The 19,513-nt window shown below is 36.2% G+C and overlaps 1 pseudogene; it reads right to left on the reverse strand.

Annotated features, from left to right (window-relative positions):
- Positions 1–41: 41 nt before the first annotated feature.
- Positions 42–18,588, reverse strand: LOC149168040 (alcohol dehydrogenase-like; annotated as a pseudogene).
- Between the last annotated feature and the right edge of the window lie 925 nt (positions 18,589–19,513).

Consider the following 19,513-nt stretch of genomic DNA (forward strand, 5'->3'; position numbering starts at 1 on the left):
AATTAAAGTTTCAATTTTTTGTAACTGTCCATTACTGATATTTATTTTAACTGTATGTTAATGATATTTATGGAATAATTGTTCCTAATGTAATAGTTGCAGCTGATAACGATTCTCCATCAATCTACATCACTATTAAAAAAGGGAAAAAGACTAGTTGTTTTACCTCCCGAGTAGCCAAGAAAGACTGATACAAAACACTTGTATTTCCAATGCATTCGAAGCTATAATCCACACCTCCTTGTGTCTTCTCTGCTATTACCTGACATAAATATAAATTTCTCCTTATCGTGAACCAGAGATAAATCTATGAACATTTTATTAAGCAAAAAAGAATTTAACTTACCTCTTGAATGGGCTTTTCATGGTCTTTTGGATTAATGCATTCAGTCATGCCCAAGGCTTTCGTTGCATTGGAAATGAAGTTAATTGGTGAGTTTCTACTTAATTCCCTGGTCTTAGTTATGATGATATTTAGTTTAGTTGGTTCTACATAATTAGGACTCAGAAAATGTATGGTTGTCTGATCTTCATAGGAGAATCCATTTTACCTTTGATGAACTTGCTTGAATTTGTGTCAATACCAATTATCTTGGAGGCACCTCTCATTCTTGCACCCGTTGCGACCTACAGAGTGCCCATGAAAACATCATGAGTACACTTTAGAGAATATCATGAAATCTGAAATCGTTTGTAGAGAATATCACATAAAACTGAACTAGTGTCAGGATGATATTACTGACAGCAAGGCCAACGGTACTGAGGCCAAAAATGGCCACAGTTGATCCACTTTGGATGTCAGTTGTGTTGAAAACAGCTCCAACACCTGAACAATCAAAAGAGATATTGCTCATTCTAATTGTAAGTTGAATATTGTAGCTCCAATATTGAGGCTTAGATGCATAAAAAAAGTCACAGTAAATATACCAGTGGCTATTCCACAACCAAACAAGCATGCTTTGTCCAATGGAGCCTCTGGATTGATTTTGGCAATGCAAGCATAGTCAACAATTATGTATTCGCTAAATGTAGAAGTGGACATGAAATGGTAAATGGGAAATCCCTTGATTGAGAAACGTGTCTTTCCATCGTTTCTCATCACTTTTCTTGTGAGATCGATTTTGAATTTATCACACAGATTAGTCTTCTTAGATTTACAGAACACACAATCTCCACACTCTCCTGTGAACAAGGGAATTACATGGTCTCCAACCTTAATATCTGTCACGCCTTCTCCCATGCTCTCTACTATCCTGCAACCATAAATTGTATGCTCTTATTTCATAATTTGTTCAAAAAACATATAATCAGACTCATATTAACTGTAACTAACAAAGGTTTACCCAGCACCCTCGTGTCCAAGTATGCGAGGAAAAGTTTGCATGTTTTCATCCTGCAGACATACATAAGCTGTTTGAAGTAAAATAGTTATGTCTAGCAATGACTACCAATAACAAGAATAATGGTGGCTAGGGTGCAGGCGTTAAAGAAAAGTGCTCAAAACCTGATACAATCTCCTCTAATTCTAGCGGAATCCCTTCTTCTTTCTCGAGAGGAGTATCAGTCATCTATTACTAGATTGACTGTTTTATAAATTTTCCCCTTTGTAGCCGCTATAATCAAATCCTTTACATTAATAGCCCAAACCTTCGTTATCGGGCACAATTTCATAACAGAGGGGCTCTATACACTATCGACGTTGTCTTTACAATAGAAATGGAACAATACACATAAAACCACTATCGGTGTTGTTTAAAATGGAAAACATGCGAAAGCGCATAAAATACACTATCAACGCATCGCTTCTCAACAGTCACAACAGACCGAGCTTAACACCTCCGCAGCATTTTCCCCGATGCAATAATATACAATGATGCGATATAGTTCTGCGATCCAACAGTTGCAGTTAATCACGATCCGATGGTCAACTATTCATCTGATCAATAAAGTTGCTCAGAGGTTCCCCGTCGTAGATCTAACCCCCAATTGATCTGACGACCAAAAGCGATTTTGGGCACACAAACTGCACGACCCTTAACCAAATTCTGAACCCAATGGTAATTATAAACCGCCAATCTAATAAAGTTAAAGTTTGACCTCTTTCTTAACACCCGTTGACTTTTTCAATCTAAAATCCACCAGATGACAAGGCCGAGAGATCTACGGCTTGCGAGATTCAACTAGCGCACAGGTTAGTCAATGAAATCAATGGTGTAGGATGACTGTGGTACGTCACTTGATTTAAGAATTTAATTCTTTCAACTGTCCACAGTTATAAATATAGCGACAAAGACTTAAACAATCACACTAAAAATAATTTACCAAACCGAACATGAATTTAAAGTGCGTTTAACAATTCGAGCCGAACCAAGAATCGATGAAAAACAGAGGATTACAGAGAAATGCACACCTCCGAGATTGACCAATTTACAATGAAAATACATAGAGCTTAAGTTTCTACAATTTTTTATTCATATAGGGCCAGACAAGCCAAATCAATTCCAATCAGTTCAAAAATCCAATCGGTCCAAATCCATTGTACATCCTTCGAAACTTACATAAATACAACTCCACTCTAACTGTAAGATCATTAAACAATGGATCAAATCTGTCTATTTTAAACTAAAATCAAATCTGAGAAATATTCTCCTCTAGACTCTCAACTAAATCAAACTATTCTAATTAATTACAAAATCATTCAATCACTACTTTCTAGCTCACAATCCTATCTAGAAAGCTGTAAATTGATGGCTAAAGGATCCCACTCCTTTGCTTGTAGATTTTTTTGTATTTTTGGAATAAGTTTGAAGCTTTTTTCCTCCAAGCCTCATGCTCCTGCATCACATAACAAGCTCCACAACCTTCATGGAAAATATATAGCATAACAAGCTTGAAACCACGTTACTGATTACCCTACCATTCCAGAATGTAATGTCAGTATGACAGAGGGATGTGTGGGTGATTTTGATACGGACTTCCATAGCCTATGGTGGATCTACTTGAATTTCTTCAATAACCAGTGGCCGCTTAGCTTCCCATGCTATTGCATCTATGCATCTCTTAATGTTGCTAATTCTGAACTGAAACCTCTAGGAATAGAATCTAACTACATAATTTATGCATATGCAAAACTATACCTAGGCAAGTGATAACTTCGCCATGAGTACTTTTCTGAGGCAAGAGACAATCTTCGCCATTACAACTTGTATCTAGTTTTTGAATCCGCTGGCTTAGATGGCTAACACTTTCTTTAGGCATAAGAGCATTGGAAGTAGACTCCCACAATGCAAATTCATTTCCAGGTCTGGGTGATGCCACGGTGATGCCCAATTTTTACCAAAAGAAAAGCCCATGAAAAGCCTTCGAAACCATCACAGAATAGTCTCTATTAGATACTATGACAAGGAGAAAGAGGTCTGGTGTGACTCTTATTCCTTTTTGAGTGAGAAGTTCCATGATATGATGGCCTATTTAGCTATGTAAGTACATGCATAGCCAACTTGTAGCAAGACCATAGTAAGACCAAAGAAATACTTACAAGCCCTCAAGCTTGTGTACAAATTTTTCATTTCATCCATGAAGTTCTTGGTGCTAACACCCATTACATTATCGTTGTAATGGGATTCTCTCCCTTAGTTTAAGGATACATACATAATTATGCTTGCAAGCCTTGGATGAGGATACATCCAATCTTCCATGACCAACCTGCACTCCAACTCATGCCCATCAACTGCAGTTTTCTAGGCTGCGTGTGTCCGTATTTTGTCAGAGAAAAATACCTATATATACATGAGAGGTGAACATACATGTTGTCCCAATAATGATTGGACTTGGATTTTCATCCCAATTTGAATACATACATAAATACACACATATATATACTACCAATCTTAATTAGGTACGCTGATTTAATATTTTCAAGCTAACCCAAATATGGCCTATGGATGTCAATTTCATATTTCCAAGGTCTATTTTACTGAAGATAATTCATAATAATAATTCCTCATCCAAGCAAGTATAAACATTGAGGAGTTGGCCCATAAGCATATAAATGGTCATATCTAAATTCTGCACTCCAAGACTCCAAAGTAGAACAAAAACCTTCAAGATTCTCGTTAGATAGGGTATGAGGATTCCATAAGGTAGAGATCAAATATTTCACTATTCCAGCCAATCCACAATACATTGCCATAGCTCTTTTTCCCAGATCTATGCTTAACTCAAGAATGAATTCTGAGGAAGATTGATAGAATTCTTGGGTGAGCTTAAGGAGTAATGTAACACTCCTGCAATGCTCAAGAGTTAGGGTTGACCCCTAGACCAAAATTACAGGAACATGAGTGCATTGGTGAACATTTTAGATTTCATTTTCAGATGTTCTATGAAGACTAATTATTTAGCCTTCTTATAAAACTCAAGATTCCACATATGAAGCTTGTCATAAAGGTTGGGTCTCTAAACTCAAAGTGGAATCATCAACAATATCTCCCATCAACCAATACACTCAACCATGACACTAAAATCAATACTATAGATTCGTACCCAAGAGGTAGCATTCATTCACACAAGTTATAATGAGTATCAACATTACACAAGTTATGAAATCCTCAATGATGAATTTGTTGCTCTAGAGGAACACAAGTATTTCTTTTCCGTACACCAATTTCCCCAAGTCTTGAACAATGAAAAGCAGAAATCAACGGAGTCCTCTTATCTCTACAATCAAGACTGCAAACCTTCTTTATTAGAGCAAAGGCATAAGGACAATATTTGTGAAGAGTCAAAGGAATTATCTAGCAGCATAATAGAAGCCACACCTCTTCACATTGGAGCAAAAAACAAAAAGGTTCCCCCTAGGTCTAAATCTTCCAAATCACCGAATTTATGAACATCTACATAGACTTTGGTATGTACATTATTGATCAGTGAAATTATTAAGAATGGATTGTTCTAGTTTTGCAAGGCACTTAAGGCCCTCCTATTAGCAACTATATCAATCCTATAAAGGAGTAAAACCCTTTGTCTATAGTTCAAAATTTGTGTATGGTTCTGTGCATAAGCCCTAGAAGGATAATCTCCAAAAAATCCAGTCCTATGCATTAGTTGAAGGTCTATGTTGGGCATCAGTCCTATTTTGAGACCATTGTCAAATGTTACCAAACTTTTGAAGTTCAAGCTACATGAAGAAAGTTCTGAGAATGTTTTGCAAAGTCAAAATCTAGATTGAAGAAGCTAAAATTCTGAAGTCTCAAGTTATCATTTTTTCTTAAAAGAAGGCGAAATTGTCAGCATGTTTGTGAAGGAGCCAAGAGAATTATTTAAGGATGTACTTGTATATTATAGAGATTTGTTGACTCCTCTGAATCAACTGCTAATACCGGTTGTTGCACTCCACAAGCCGACTCCTCTGAATCAACTGCTAATACCACCTGTTGCACTCCACAAGCCAACTCCTCTAAATCAACTGCTAATACTACTTGTTTCACTCCACAAGCTGACTCCTCACCTCTTCTTCTATTTGTGTTGGGTGTTCGTAGAACCCATCATTTTTTAAATCCTTGATCCTGGAGGTTACCATATCTAGACAAAACATGGACATAACACATTAATTTTAGGTTATGGACTCCCTCCGGAATGAGAACGAGAGAGCAACTAGGTGGGTGAAAATAAGGTAGCTTGGTTGTATAAGCAAGAAAACATGCTTAGAGATTCGAATGAAAGCAGTAGGTCTCACTCAAGCTGGAAAGGCGGTCATACAAAACTAAACTCGATGAATCTCACTACCCACCCGGTATGGCAACACTTCTCCTTCTGTATCTCTTTCTATAACTGAGTATCCATTTCATTGATCATCCCCACCTCATCTTGATTTTCTGGATCGATCGACAGTGACAAAAGCCTACCTTGCCTTCCTTTCTTAGTAGTATCCTTCCATCCAAGCGCTCCTACCTGCTTACCAGGTATCTGTTGGTAGGTCTCGCTCATGTGCTCACTGCAGTTGGAGAAGCCCACTACTATGATGCAGTTGATGTGTTTGTTATAGAGAAGTAGGGTAGTTGGACACAAGTTCGAACAAGCAAGAGGTAGGGCAAGGATTTGAGGAGTGGTCCTATCTGGTTCAAACTCAGAAACACAACTCCTCTTAGGGTTCAAAAGCAAAAAGGCTTAGGATTGTAGAGTGGTTGCAGAGAGGCTCGACTCCACCTCGACTCCAAAATGAATCATTTCCAAATCTTTCCCTCCGCCCGAGTGTGTGTAGCCTGATTATTTTCCTAGGGTTTCAGAGTGGTTCGAATCTACCTCGACTCCAAAATGAATCATTTCCAACTGTTTCCCTCCGCCCCTTCGTGTAGCCGAGTGTGAGCCAAGTGCATGTAGCCCGATATTTTTCCCTTCGCTCGTGCGTGTAGCCTGATATTTTTCCCTCCGCTTGGCCAAAAATTTGTATAAAAAATATCTTAGGATATATATATTGTTGTACGGTATATTAAAACCCTTTAGGCCTTCATTATAACCCCAATATATTATTTTGTGAATTTTCCATTTTTAATGCCCCAATATGAACGCACGTGATATAATATTGGTTTGTCAGTGACACCCCCGTGGATGTATCAAGCATTGTATAGATTGGTTTATTTGTGGCATTTTTATTTCAAAAATTAATTTAAATAAATGATGGGCCTATCCTAATCAATTTCACTTGCAAAATAAAATATGGTCAAGTGCAAATTAATTAGTCAAGTTAACCTTCAAGAATTCAAATTATTTTGAGGTCAACTTCCCTCCTTTTTTTTATCAAGTAATCGCCCTCCTAGAAGCCTCCATGATCCCTATATAAGGGACTCATCTACCCTCCCATTTAGAAATATAGCATGCATTCAATGTGAAACATATCTATGATGGTTTATGGCCTTGTGTAGTCACACCAAGCTAGAGAGGAGATCGAGTTTGGAGTAAGAGTTTAGATCAATTTCTCTTTTGGGTCTGGTTTTTTTCTTGGGTATCTTGGTGACAAATTTGGATCAATTCTGTGGCATTTTCAACCCTTTAAGGACTCACATTTGAGGCAGATTTATATAAAGTATTTCAGCCCCTTTTGAGGAATTCCATCTTAGGGTGATTTGAGGTATTTCAACCCCTCTTCAAGGCTTTCATTTGAGGGTTATTAGAGATATTTTGGCCCCCTTTTTCTGGAGCAATTCTAGATATGGTTGTGGTTGAGTTTAAGGTTCTTGTGACTGTGTGAGACCTTCATCTAAAGATCGTCCTTGAGACTCATATGAGGCAATAATTTTGAAACAATGCAAAGGTCCTGAAGCTTTACTTTGATCTTGAATAGGAGTAACGTTGGCAAAATTTCAAAGGCATATTTGCACAGGTTTGAGGAAATTTGTTGACAATTTGAGGACCCTCTTTTTTGACATCTGTAAGGCATTTTTGGCATCAATTTCACAGCGACCTGGGGTAAAATTTAAGCCCTAGTCCAAGCTACCTAAAACATATTGCAGTGAGGTCTAATAACATTACTCTAAGGTTGAGTCATCAAGGAACTGAAACAAATCATTTTGGAGTTGATCTAAATCTCTATGGATTATTTTTATCTCACTTTTGTAGCAGCTTTGCATGAATTGAGGATTGTATCTTTGTATTCTGAAGATTGGTTTGTATAAATAAGGGTTTCATTGGGTTATTCTCTGTATTTGATGCATTTATGTAGGAAACCTTCACAATTAATTTGAAGTCTATTTAAGAGTGTTTCCAAATGTCTCTTAGGGTCATGTTTATCATAATATTTGGGCCGCAGTAGCCCTACGAACCTTGATCAGTTTCATGTCACTTTGAAAACATAAAAGCCTTATCTTATCAGTCATTGAAAGATAAAGAGGGCCTCATCTATAGTAGTAGAAAGGTGTGAATGACTACTAGAGAAGCATTAGAGTGTTGTATTTCGAGGCACATCATTGACAACAAGATAAGGGTAGAAAAGGTAAATAAAAAATGGTTAGATCAACGATAGAGATCTTCAGGAAAATCCTTGCCAATTAGTGGCACACTTGACATCATATAAAACAGAATCTTCAAGTACAACAATGGCACTCTCTATTTCAACATACTTTAGCTGTGATTTGATTGAAAAGTATTATCAGGCATTAGGTAGTTGATTGTACACATAAGGTATACATCAACAGTCTTGAGGTATGAAGTATCGATTGTTGATGATTCAATTATGTTTGATTTATTATTGAAGTAAGATTTGGCAATAGACAAGGAGCATTTTTGAACTTTGGCACATCATTGTACATCTGGAACATATATCAACAACAAAGAAACTTTATTGAATATCCGTATAAGTGGGTCATTTTCCCTGGTACAGGAGCACACAATCCATTTTTTTTATTTTTTATTTTTTTATTTATTTATTTATTTTATGGGTGGTTGGGTGGTGCAAGGCAAGATAGTGAAATATCCTTCAGGTTGGAGCCTGAAAATACTTCAGGGTGTCAGGGTGGTGTTAGGGTAAGTTGGAGTTTGCAAGGTGTTGGAGAATCCTTTCAGTTGAAGCTGATAAAACTAGGGTGTTGGAGCGTCCTTCCAGTTGACCAAGGTGTAGGATAATTCTTTCAGGAGTTGGAGCTCCCTGATAAATTGAATGTTTTTCTAGAGTAATAGGAAGTTGGAGATTCCATTTCAGTTGAAGCTGAGAAATTTTTGTACTCACAAATTATTAGAAAATCATTTGGTGGTTTTTCTCTTGGAAGGGTTTCCACCTAAAAATATTTTTTGTATTTCTCTTGTGATGTGTTGATGATTATTGTTTAGTTGTGTTGGTAATATTGCCATTGATGTCATTAACCACAATGGTGATAATTCATGATAAATGTTGAATTTTGAATTGGTTATCATTCATGTTGAATGTTTCATTGATGATAATTTCTGCTTGAATGTAAAAGGCTGAAAGTGATGTGAAGTGCAAAGGCTATGATAATCAATGTGAAGGTTGAATATGGTCAAGTGGAACATAAATTATTGACATAAAAGTTGGAAAATATATGATTTCATTGTAAAGAAAAATGTAGATAATACAATTTAGATTTGTATCTTTGTAATCATTATTGATTGAGATGCTTTATTTCAGCTCTATTTTATATTACAATTTTTCTTTCAGAACTGAAAATAAAGAGATAAGCTTATGAGTAGTTTTTGGAAGTCCAAAAGACAATGTTTCATTTCATATTCCTACAAAGAATACAAACAACCAATATGGCTTGCTTATAAAATATACAATGTGGAATGGAAACATAACACTTTTTGAAGTGAAGTAATCTACATAAGAAGATTGATGAGCAGCTGCAGAAGATGCACAAAGTTGAAAAGAAGAAGTAGTGCAATAGTAAACTTGACAACATAATTGTATATAAGGTAACCAAAATTTGTGACTTGATGTTGTGATTGAGAGATTTATGTCCCTTTTTGTGTTGTAGCATGATAAAGAACAAGTTGTAGCCTGTTGAGGTAGGAGCCTCCTATGGGTTGTATCCCACAGAGAATTAGTGGGAGTAGGAGATTCTTTTGAGGTAGGATCCTCTTGTAGGTTGGAGCCTACAAAATTATGATGTAGTAAGGAGTAGTAGCTTTCCTTCACATCACTTTCAGCCTTAAATTCATGGTTTTCTCCCTCCGGGGTTTCCACTTATATATGGTGTCTTCATGTGTTGGTTCTTGAATGTTGTGTGAATGTTCTTGAATTCTTGATAAATATATCTACAAATCTATTTATGTTACACTTGCAAAAGGAATTCAATAATAATATAACACATACATAAACCATTAGTTGTATAAGAATAAAATTAAGTTGAACAAAAGTAAAGATTTTAAATTACTGATTCAACCCCCCCAAAGTAATTTCCAATCATAAATATCAATTGGCATCAAAGCCAAGTTCCTTCAGTAGCAGTCTAACAACTGGAAGGATGTCTTAAGTGAGTAAAATTGACATTCAAGAAGGATGCTCAAGAAATAAAGACCCTCTATTTATTGGTACAAACTATTCCTTCTGGAAAGTGAGAATGAAGACATATTTAATGTCTCTAGGAGTAGAAGTTTGGGTTGTTGTGATGATAGGGTATGAAGAACCAAAGGAAACAACTAGTGACAAAGATGCCAAACTGAATTTTATAGCTAATGAAAAAGCTATGAATGCACTTCTGAGTGGTTTATGTGAGTCATACTTTATCAAAGTAGTGAGACAACCAAATATATATGGGTTAAATTAGAAAATATTCATGAAGGAGATAAAAAGGTAAATATGGCCAAATTACAAGTGTATAGAACCCAACTTGAGACCTTAAAAATAAATGAAGATAAAGATATATCTAAATTCTTTTTAAGAGTTGACGAAGTCGTAAATATCATGATGGGTCTAGGAGAAACAATAAAAGAAAGTGTAATAGGTCTTAAAATATTGAGGTCATTACCTTCTAAATTCAATCCTAAGGTTTCAAATATATAAGAGACAACAAAATTTGATACTTTGAATAGGGATCAACTACTTGGCTCTTTGACAACATATGAGATGATAATTCCAAAAGGGAAGGTAGCCACTAGAGAGGCAACTTTCAAGGCAGACAAGTCCATAGAAGAAAAGGAATGTTCATGCTCAGGTTCTGATGAAGAAGAAGAAAAATTTGTCAGAAGGTTGAAGAAAGGCACAGGTAAGTACAAAGGAAAACTTCCATTTAAGTGTTTTAAAAGTGGAAAAGTGGGGAATTATGCTTCAAAATGTCCTTATAAGAAAGAATAAACTTAGCTTAAAGGTAAAGAAAAGAATGAGTCTAATAAAATGCAGAAAGAAAGAAAATTTGAAAGAAAAAGTTTCTACACTCAAGAAGATAGCAGTGTATCTAAAAGTTCCAATGGATCCTCTAGTGAAGGTGGAACCAATGAATTCATGTTGATGGCCTTGGAAGAACTTGAAAATGATTGTTAGGGATATGAAGAAGAAGAGGAAGGTGAGGCAAACCTTGAGGGGGAGTTTATCAGTGCCCTAGATGAAATAGAAAGGCTTAAACTAAAGAATAGAAAGAAGATAGAGACCCTATTGAAATATGTAAAAGAAGAATCAAATTCAGAAGACATTATTACGTTGAAGGTTTAACTTGAAGAAGAAACGAAGGTGGAAGAAATTTTGATGCAACGAATAAATGAGAAAAGTCAAGAGTGTGAAAGATTGGAAGAAAAGGTGGTAAGTCTGAAGAAGAAGCTAGAGAAGGCTCAAACGAATCTAAACATGAATATTCAACAGATAAAAGGGTTTGAAAAACTAGATGTGATACTAAATGCTCAAAGTTATCCACTCATAAAGATTAGGTTAGGCTATGAAGGAGAATCCAGTAAATCCATGGCGGAGGATAAAAGGACAATCACTTTGTAAACATTGCTAGGGGAGAGAATGACAACTCACATCAATCTGAGAAGAAAAATTGAGAAACACCTCAACATCAAATGAACATCTGCAAAGAAACATTTTTGGAAAAGTGAAAAAGGCAAAAGGAATAGATAATCAAAGAATAATCTATCATAAACCACACTTATTCAGGAGACAGGATTATCAAATGTCAAGATGGTTATATTCTCAAACAACATCAAATACCACGTACACATTTTTTTTTATGGATATTGTTATTGTTTTAAAAAATTTGGACATAAAGCCATAGATTGTAGATCTTATGTCAAAAGAATTGATTTTGGAAATTCTAACAAAAAAAAGAATGGATTCACAAACATTAAAACAATCATGAATCTAGACAAAAATTCACTTGCTCCTCTCCTTGATATCACTGAATGTTTCTATTGTCACAACTTTGGGCACAAGTCATATGAATGTTAGCTTAAAGACAATTGATTAACATCCCAGAATAATTATAGAACGAATGGATGCATGCAATGGAGAAAGAATGTAGAAGAAAAGAAACTTGATAAGTGTGACCTAGTTCTGCATGCTCAAGGTCAAAAAAATAAATGGGACATGGACATTGACTTCTATAGACATATGACAGGAGATAAAAGTGAGTTAGTTTCCCTGGATGAAAATAAAACTGGAAATGTCACATTTGAAAATGATGAAGCAGGAAGAATTAGAGGAAAGGGTAAGGGTATAGTCAATTTGAACAACAGAAGAGGAAAGGCTCAAGATATACCATTTGTAGATGGTTTAAAACATAATTTATTTAGTGTAAGTCAGATGTGTTACAAATGTTGTGATATTCTCTGTAGATCTCAAGGCTATGAAATGAGGTAAAAATCTATAGGGAATATTTTGACGAAAGGAATTCAGGCAGAGAATAATTTATATATCTTGAAGGAAGAGAATGAAGAATACTACATCAACAAACAAGATGAATCCTGGCTATGGTTTATGAGATTGGGGCATCTCAATTTTGATCACATCATCAGACTCGGTAAGAAGAGAGAAAACAGATATCTACCAACATTAAAGTAGCCTCAAAACACTATTTGTAAATCATGTCAAATGGATAGACAAACATGAGCATCATTCAAAGTCAAAGATAAACTATCAAGTAGTAATCCTTTGCAGCTAGTTCATATGGATTTATGTGGGCCTTCTAGAACAGAAGCACCAGGAGGAGAAAAATATTTCATGTTGGTAATTAATGACTATTCGAGATTGACTTGGGTGGTTTTTCTCATAAATAAGTCAGAAGAATTTGTAAAGTTCAAATAATTCAAGGCATTGGAAAAAAATTAAAGAGGGTGCAAGATAAAGTGCATAAGGTTAGATAGATAAGGTGAATTTACCTCATATGAGTGTGCAGACATGTGTAATGAATTTGGCATAAAACCACAATATACTATTGTAGATAGACCTCAGCATAATGGAGTTGCAGAGAGATAAAATAGATCTATTCAACAAATTTCCAGAGCCATGGTGCAAGAAAGAAACATTCCTCAAACCTATTGGGCAGAAGCAATACATACAACAATACATATTCTCAATACAACACATATTAGAGTAAATTGTGATAAGACACCTTTTGAACTATGGCATGGTAAGCCAACTTCAATCAAACATTTTAAATTATTTGGGAGTAAGTGCTATAACAAAAATAATTATGAAAAGATAAGAAAGTTTGATGCTTGATCAAATGAGGGAATATTTTTGGGATATTCATCAAAAAGTAAGGGATATAGATGTTATAACAAAAGACTTGTTGGTTTGGTTTGGGCTAACCTAGGTTCGATCTATACTATGCACCAACAAAACCCTCAATCACTGGCCCTCTTGGCAACAACCTGCAAGCAGATCCCAGTCTCACTTAAAGTGACTATGGGAGGATGCATAACCAGGTTTCTGTAGCTTTGAAGGATGATGCAATGTGGTGTTTTATATTATCTTTTATTCTTAACATTCATGCATCACTTCAACACATTCATTTAATCACTTAAACATATCACATAAAGCCATAAATCATTACTGTGCTGAAATAAAGTGCAACTATAAAAATTAATATGCTACAACATATAATATGAAAATATACACATGAAGACGCCAATTTTACCATGGTTCACCCCAATGTGGGGCTACGTCCACAAGAACTGTTTCTTATAATAAGAAATCTTGTACAACAAACAATTCTTAACTTGCGCTCTAAGTTGCAGGTAATTTACTCACTCAGCCGCAGACTTAGGCCTATGCACACTCAACTGCAGAGCCTCGCCTTCTTTTACCAAACAATAGATCAAAAAATTTCAAACATAACACAAATCTGGATCTCGACAATCAACTTTTCTTCTTATTATTTGACCCTATATATATTATTACATGAAGGGTTACATCGTTACAATACCATGGTCCAAATGCCATGGACTCCTTCAAACAAGCAGCTAAAACCATTGATCCTTTGCATTATCACATTATTTTACAAAAAGGAGGGGCTTCGACCCATTCTGACACCCTTATACCGTACGGTATATTCCAATTGCCTCGATGTGCGGTCCACTTCGCACTCCGCTACGCACTCCACTACACTCCGCCCCACAAATTGCAGAGTTTTTGCCAAAAACTAGGCCAAGTTGGGTTGCGGCCTACAGGCCCCCAACACTCATATGTGACTCGTCCCAAGTCACTCAGCTTCTTTGCCTCTAATTTTTGCTGCAACACTATTGTAAGTATTGTTGAACTGTTGTAGAGTCTCTTGAACTGCTTTTCTTTGTTGCACACCTCTTCCAATAATGCTTCCATCACATGTTGTGCAACCTTCTACACCATCGTTGTCTCCCTTTGTCGAAGCTCTTGGAGGTTCTCATCTACTGCATGCGATAGTTGGAGGGACTCATCCTACCATGGCTGAGTCCTCTTTGTTAAAACCTCTTCTTCCTTCTTCAGTTCCTTAATCTTCTTCTAGAGGGCATTTCCCTCTGATTTTGGTGAGCTTCCGCGAGATTGGTGAGGTCTTTGTAGATGCCTGAATTTCTTCCCATTGTTGTTGCTTTTGCTGAATCTCTTCCTTTAATTTCAACACATTTGGATATTCTTGCAGTGAAGTCCAAATCTGTAAACTCTCATCCAAAAATTCCCACAGTTTGCCACTACTGCAAAGATGTTGGCCATTGCGGGTATCTCAACTGATGCTGCGAGCGTACCATCTACTACTTTAGGTGCTACTTCCATGACTCCGGCTAAGACCTTTTCGTTGAATATATGAATGAATTCTTCAATTGATGAGATGTTCATGCAAAAATTCTTTGTAATTTCTTCACAATAGCAGCACTTGAACTCTCAATTCAACAAAGTGTTAAATCTTGGTAGGACACAACTTTTTATAGCGATTTCGAGTTTTTGACCTCATCATTAGCTCAGATTGTGTTTATTAATTGCATATCTATCCCTAGATCTTGCCAATTTGTCCTCACAAATGCAACTTTCCACGTGTTTTAACATTAACTTTCTCTTTTAACGGTCATATTTTTGTTTTTTTGATGAACTTTGACACATCCATATTGTAGCGAACAATGCTTCTTACGTTGTAACTACGATATAATCTAGATTGTAGTGAAGTAACTTCCTACGTCGAAGCTCTCTGTAGTGTAGTTTATAGCCCAGTGCCCACTTTCAACTGTTGGTGGCGCTAAGACTTTTCTCCTTTCCTTTTTTAGAGTGAGGCTATAGGGACAGGGTTGTCCCTGTACAGCTTCAACCTACTGCCATTTACTCTTCCTTGGATCAATTCTCCATTTAACTTTGCTAATTGAATTGTACCTCCCTCAATAATATGCTTGATAACATATGGGCCCAACCACTGCATCTTGAATTTTCCTAGAAATTTTACAAACTTACTGTCATAGAGGAGAACAAGGTCCCCTACATGGAACTTCTTCTGCTTAACATGTCTGTCATGTCAGGCTTTTTCTCTTGCTTTTTGTACGTGCTGATGAAATCTTGCTATAAATGGGTCTTCCTCCAGAGCAATCAACTGCGACATTATTTCCTTATTATGTCAGGGTCTTCCATATCTATAAAAGTTTCAATTATCAAGCTAGGCACAATGTGTTCCATGGGAATCACAAATTATTGCCCATAAGCTAACTTGAAGTATGTATGACCTGTCAACTTTTTACATGTGATCATATAAGCCCATAAAACTACTGAAATTCTAAGGTCCCAATCATCTCTATTCACATTGCATACCTTAGGCAGTGCATTCTCCAAAATATTATTGAATGCTTCTATTGTTCCATTGGCCTGAGGGTGATAAGGGGTAGTCTTCTAATGATAAACTTGGAACTCCTCAGTCAATGCTTCAATAGCCTTATTTAGGAAGTGTGAACCTTGGTCATCATCAAAATATTTGGACATCCAAATCTAGATAATATATAGCAAAAAAATAAACTTTGCAGCAGCCTATGCACTACAGTCCCTCACTAGTTGTGCTTCAGCCCATCTTGTCAAGTAATCAATTGTTGTAATTATGTAACTCACACCAGTCCTCTTTCCAGGTGGGTTGATGGGTCCAACAAAATCAATAGACCACTTATCAAAGGCTTGCAATGTAACTTGTGGTACCAATGGCATCTCATCTCTTCTTGAAGGTTTTCATGTTCTCTGACACCTATCACATGCTATACAATACTTCTTCACATATTTATGTAGTGTAGGCCACCACAATCCTGCTCTCAAAATATTTAGTGGAGTGGATTTTCCTACATAGTGTCCACCAGTTTCCCCACCATGAGCTTGTGCTAGAATAATTTGTATTTCATGTTCAGGAACATATATGTGCAATATTTGATATGGTCCCATCTTATATAATTGTCCTTCTATTAATGAAAAGATAGCCTTCATCTCTGAAAACTTAGTGGGGAACAATTCCTGATATTCATGATGTAACTTTGTAACTTTACTGATTGTCTCTTCATCCCAATAGTCTCCTATTGTTGCAAACTTAGGTTCCTTCTCTAATCCTATATTCACCTTCTTGGTCTTCAGTGGCTTTATTATATCTGGTATCTCTAACTCAGGTCCATTTACCTCGCGGTGTTCTTCTGATTCTACTATGTCAATGTTGTGAGGATCTTCTTCCTCTTCTATAGTAAGGTTATAACATTATAGTGCATTTTCTATCTGCACATCCCAATCAGGTTGTTACCATGTCAATGGGGTTGCATTATCAAATATCTTCTTAATTGTCTGAAGGGCCAAATCTATGTATTGTAAATCATCCTCAAAGTTGAATGTTAATATGAAGACATCAACCATGTCTGCCCAATTTAATATACCATGTTGAAGCTCTATTTCTAAGTACCAGTTCTCAGGGATTGTCCTTAATGTATGAATGAATCCATGTACCCATTCTTGCTATGGAATCACCTTCCATGTTGTAATGCATAGCTAGATATACTTCCTAAGATTATTTTCACCATCATATTTTATCTCTATCTATGTATCTATCTGTCCAAACCTTTTCCACATCAATCTTCGACATTCCTTCCAGCGTTCTAAATTCTTCTTGTGTGCATTCCACCATCTAGCAAGGGTAGATTTCAAGGCTATATCCAAGGCTAACAACCTTTTATTCTCTCAAACTCATTCTTCATAATCATCAAGAAAATTATTTACATCACCCAAGCCATTATAAGAAGGTAGGTTACATACCTCATATATCATACAATGAACTGATTTAGTAATTCTTGCAGATCGCCTTATGGATATTTCATGCAACCTATTCTGCCAGTTTTCCAACTCTTCTTCTGAGTCTGAAGTACAACAATTATCATTCTCCCAAGTCAACTTACCTTTTGCAATAGTGTTAACCCAATCTTGTTCCTTTGATGTCATTTGATGGATATTATCTATATCATATGCACAATATACTTCTCTAACCGGTTCTGTATATCTTGCCTCTTCTGATGGATCTAAGGGAACAATTACTCTCATATTATTCCCTTCAAATATCATTTTTCTCTTCTTCAAATTAATTATAGCCATATTTTCAAATGCCCAATCAAGTCCAAGTAATACAAGATAGGGGTTACTGTCATCAACGATCTCTATTACTTCAAAATTAGTAGTAGTGTGAACCCCTTCAATGTCCATGGTTACACCTAGTAGTCTTCCTAAGGGGAATATATTTTGTTTATTTTCCATCCTTAACTGAATAGGTGACCATTGTAGCTTCGGCTTACCCATTAAATCCCATGTCTATTTCGTTAATACATTTGCATTAGATCTCAGATCCAAGATAACTTGATCTATCTCATATACTCCTATCTATGCACTAAGCCTCATCTCTCTTTTGGTTCTTTTTCGTCGATGCAAATTATTGACTGCGCGCATCTCACTTTGCAGAGTTTCTTTGGATGCACAGGAATCTATCAACTCTTTGAAGCCCTTCTAACACCTTTTGATATTTTAATAATTTCATACAAGTCTGCATAAAAGACTTTAACATACCTACTTGATTTCTTGAATCCTGGTCTTGTGTAGGAGCTTGATCCTGTGACGAAGCTTGGTTCTGCATCGAAGCTTGATTTTGTATCTAAGCTTGATTATGTGCTAAAGTTGATGATACGTCACAACTAGTTCTTTGCTTTGGCTATGCACTAAAGGTCGAAGCTCCAACATCCATAAGGCTTCTCGTTTCTTCCATAAATACTTATTTTTCCTTCTGAATATAAAAAACATGAAATTTCTCAACAGTTTTTCTAAACCATGTACTTTCATATTCTTTCTTCTCATGTGCTTTGTCACTTTCGGTCGCAACTCCACTTCTAGTGACAATACTAATCTGTCAATCCTCCTTTCAACAGTCATCATTTGAATATTCTATGTTAGTCGTTGATTTCTTTTTTCTTGAATTTTTTCTATAAGTAAAAGGAATTATTCAATTACATGGTCCAAGAATTTACAGTACTTACATGTCATTGTAGAGTTCTAACAATCTCTTGCAAAATGACCTGCCCAGTCGTAGTTGTAGGAAATGATTTGTCCACGTCCTCGACCAGCTCCAACACCTCGACCTCTTCCTTGGTAGCCTCCTCGACCACCGTGTTGTCCACTGCCTTCATTTCCATGTTCTTTTGCTTGCATTCCATAAGTGTCAGCATCACGATCCATCATTAGTTCATAAGCTTGACAATTATTCTCATCATGTCCTACTGATCTACAAAATTTGCAATATAGGTTCCTTGGATTTTTCACATATTTATGTAATAGGTAACAATATTTTGAGCGATGTTTGCCTTTGGCCTTACATATGTCACACCAAAGGCTGGATCCTACATTTAAGGGATTTGGTGCCCCACTATACATGTAATCCCTAAAGATAGGACATTTTTATATAGAAGGGTTCTCTGATCTACACTTCGTACACCATACTTCTTCTGTGAATTCTTTGATTTTGTTAATATCTTGTATCTGTCGGGTTAGGTTCACCAAGTGAATTTGAATCTATTGCATACCTACATTATTATCTCCTATAGGTGAAGCATCCAACTTCATCATAATCTGTAGAGCTTCGGCTTGACTTTTTATCTTTTGTTACTGTCACACGGAATGAGTCCTTCTTGCGGACAAGATCGACCTCCCTAGTATCTAATGATATCTAGTGACGAGCAAGCCAATCAAATCCTATCTTTCTCTAAGTATGCAATTTATAAACAAAGGCAAACAAGTGTTTTAGGCCTACCTTGGGTCCAATGCAAGTTTGTGGAAGCCTCGCTCCTTTGATCCAAATGAGCTCCCTTGTAGTGAATCTGCAAACACAAACAAGCACACAAATTAAATAGCACCTGAAAAGCCAATATCATAAAGCATACTTATCATGATGATCAAGGAATTCATGAAACAAATGACATAAGAATATTTGTTGAGAAAAATGAATCTGATTGTATTAATTCAAATCAAAGAAGAACTTTACAACCTGTGCCTTGATGCTTTACAAGCTCCTCCTAGGGTCCAACAAGAAGTCTCCTCTACTTTGACAAGTTTCACTCTCTT

This window comes from Pinus tabuliformis, chromosome 5_1 (assembly GCF_031772625.1).
Source record: "Pinus tabuliformis cultivar Carrire ecotype Pingquan chromosome 5_1, CPIR1, whole genome shotgun sequence".
Taxonomy (NCBI): Eukaryota; Viridiplantae; Streptophyta; class Pinopsida; order Pinales; family Pinaceae; genus Pinus; species Pinus tabuliformis.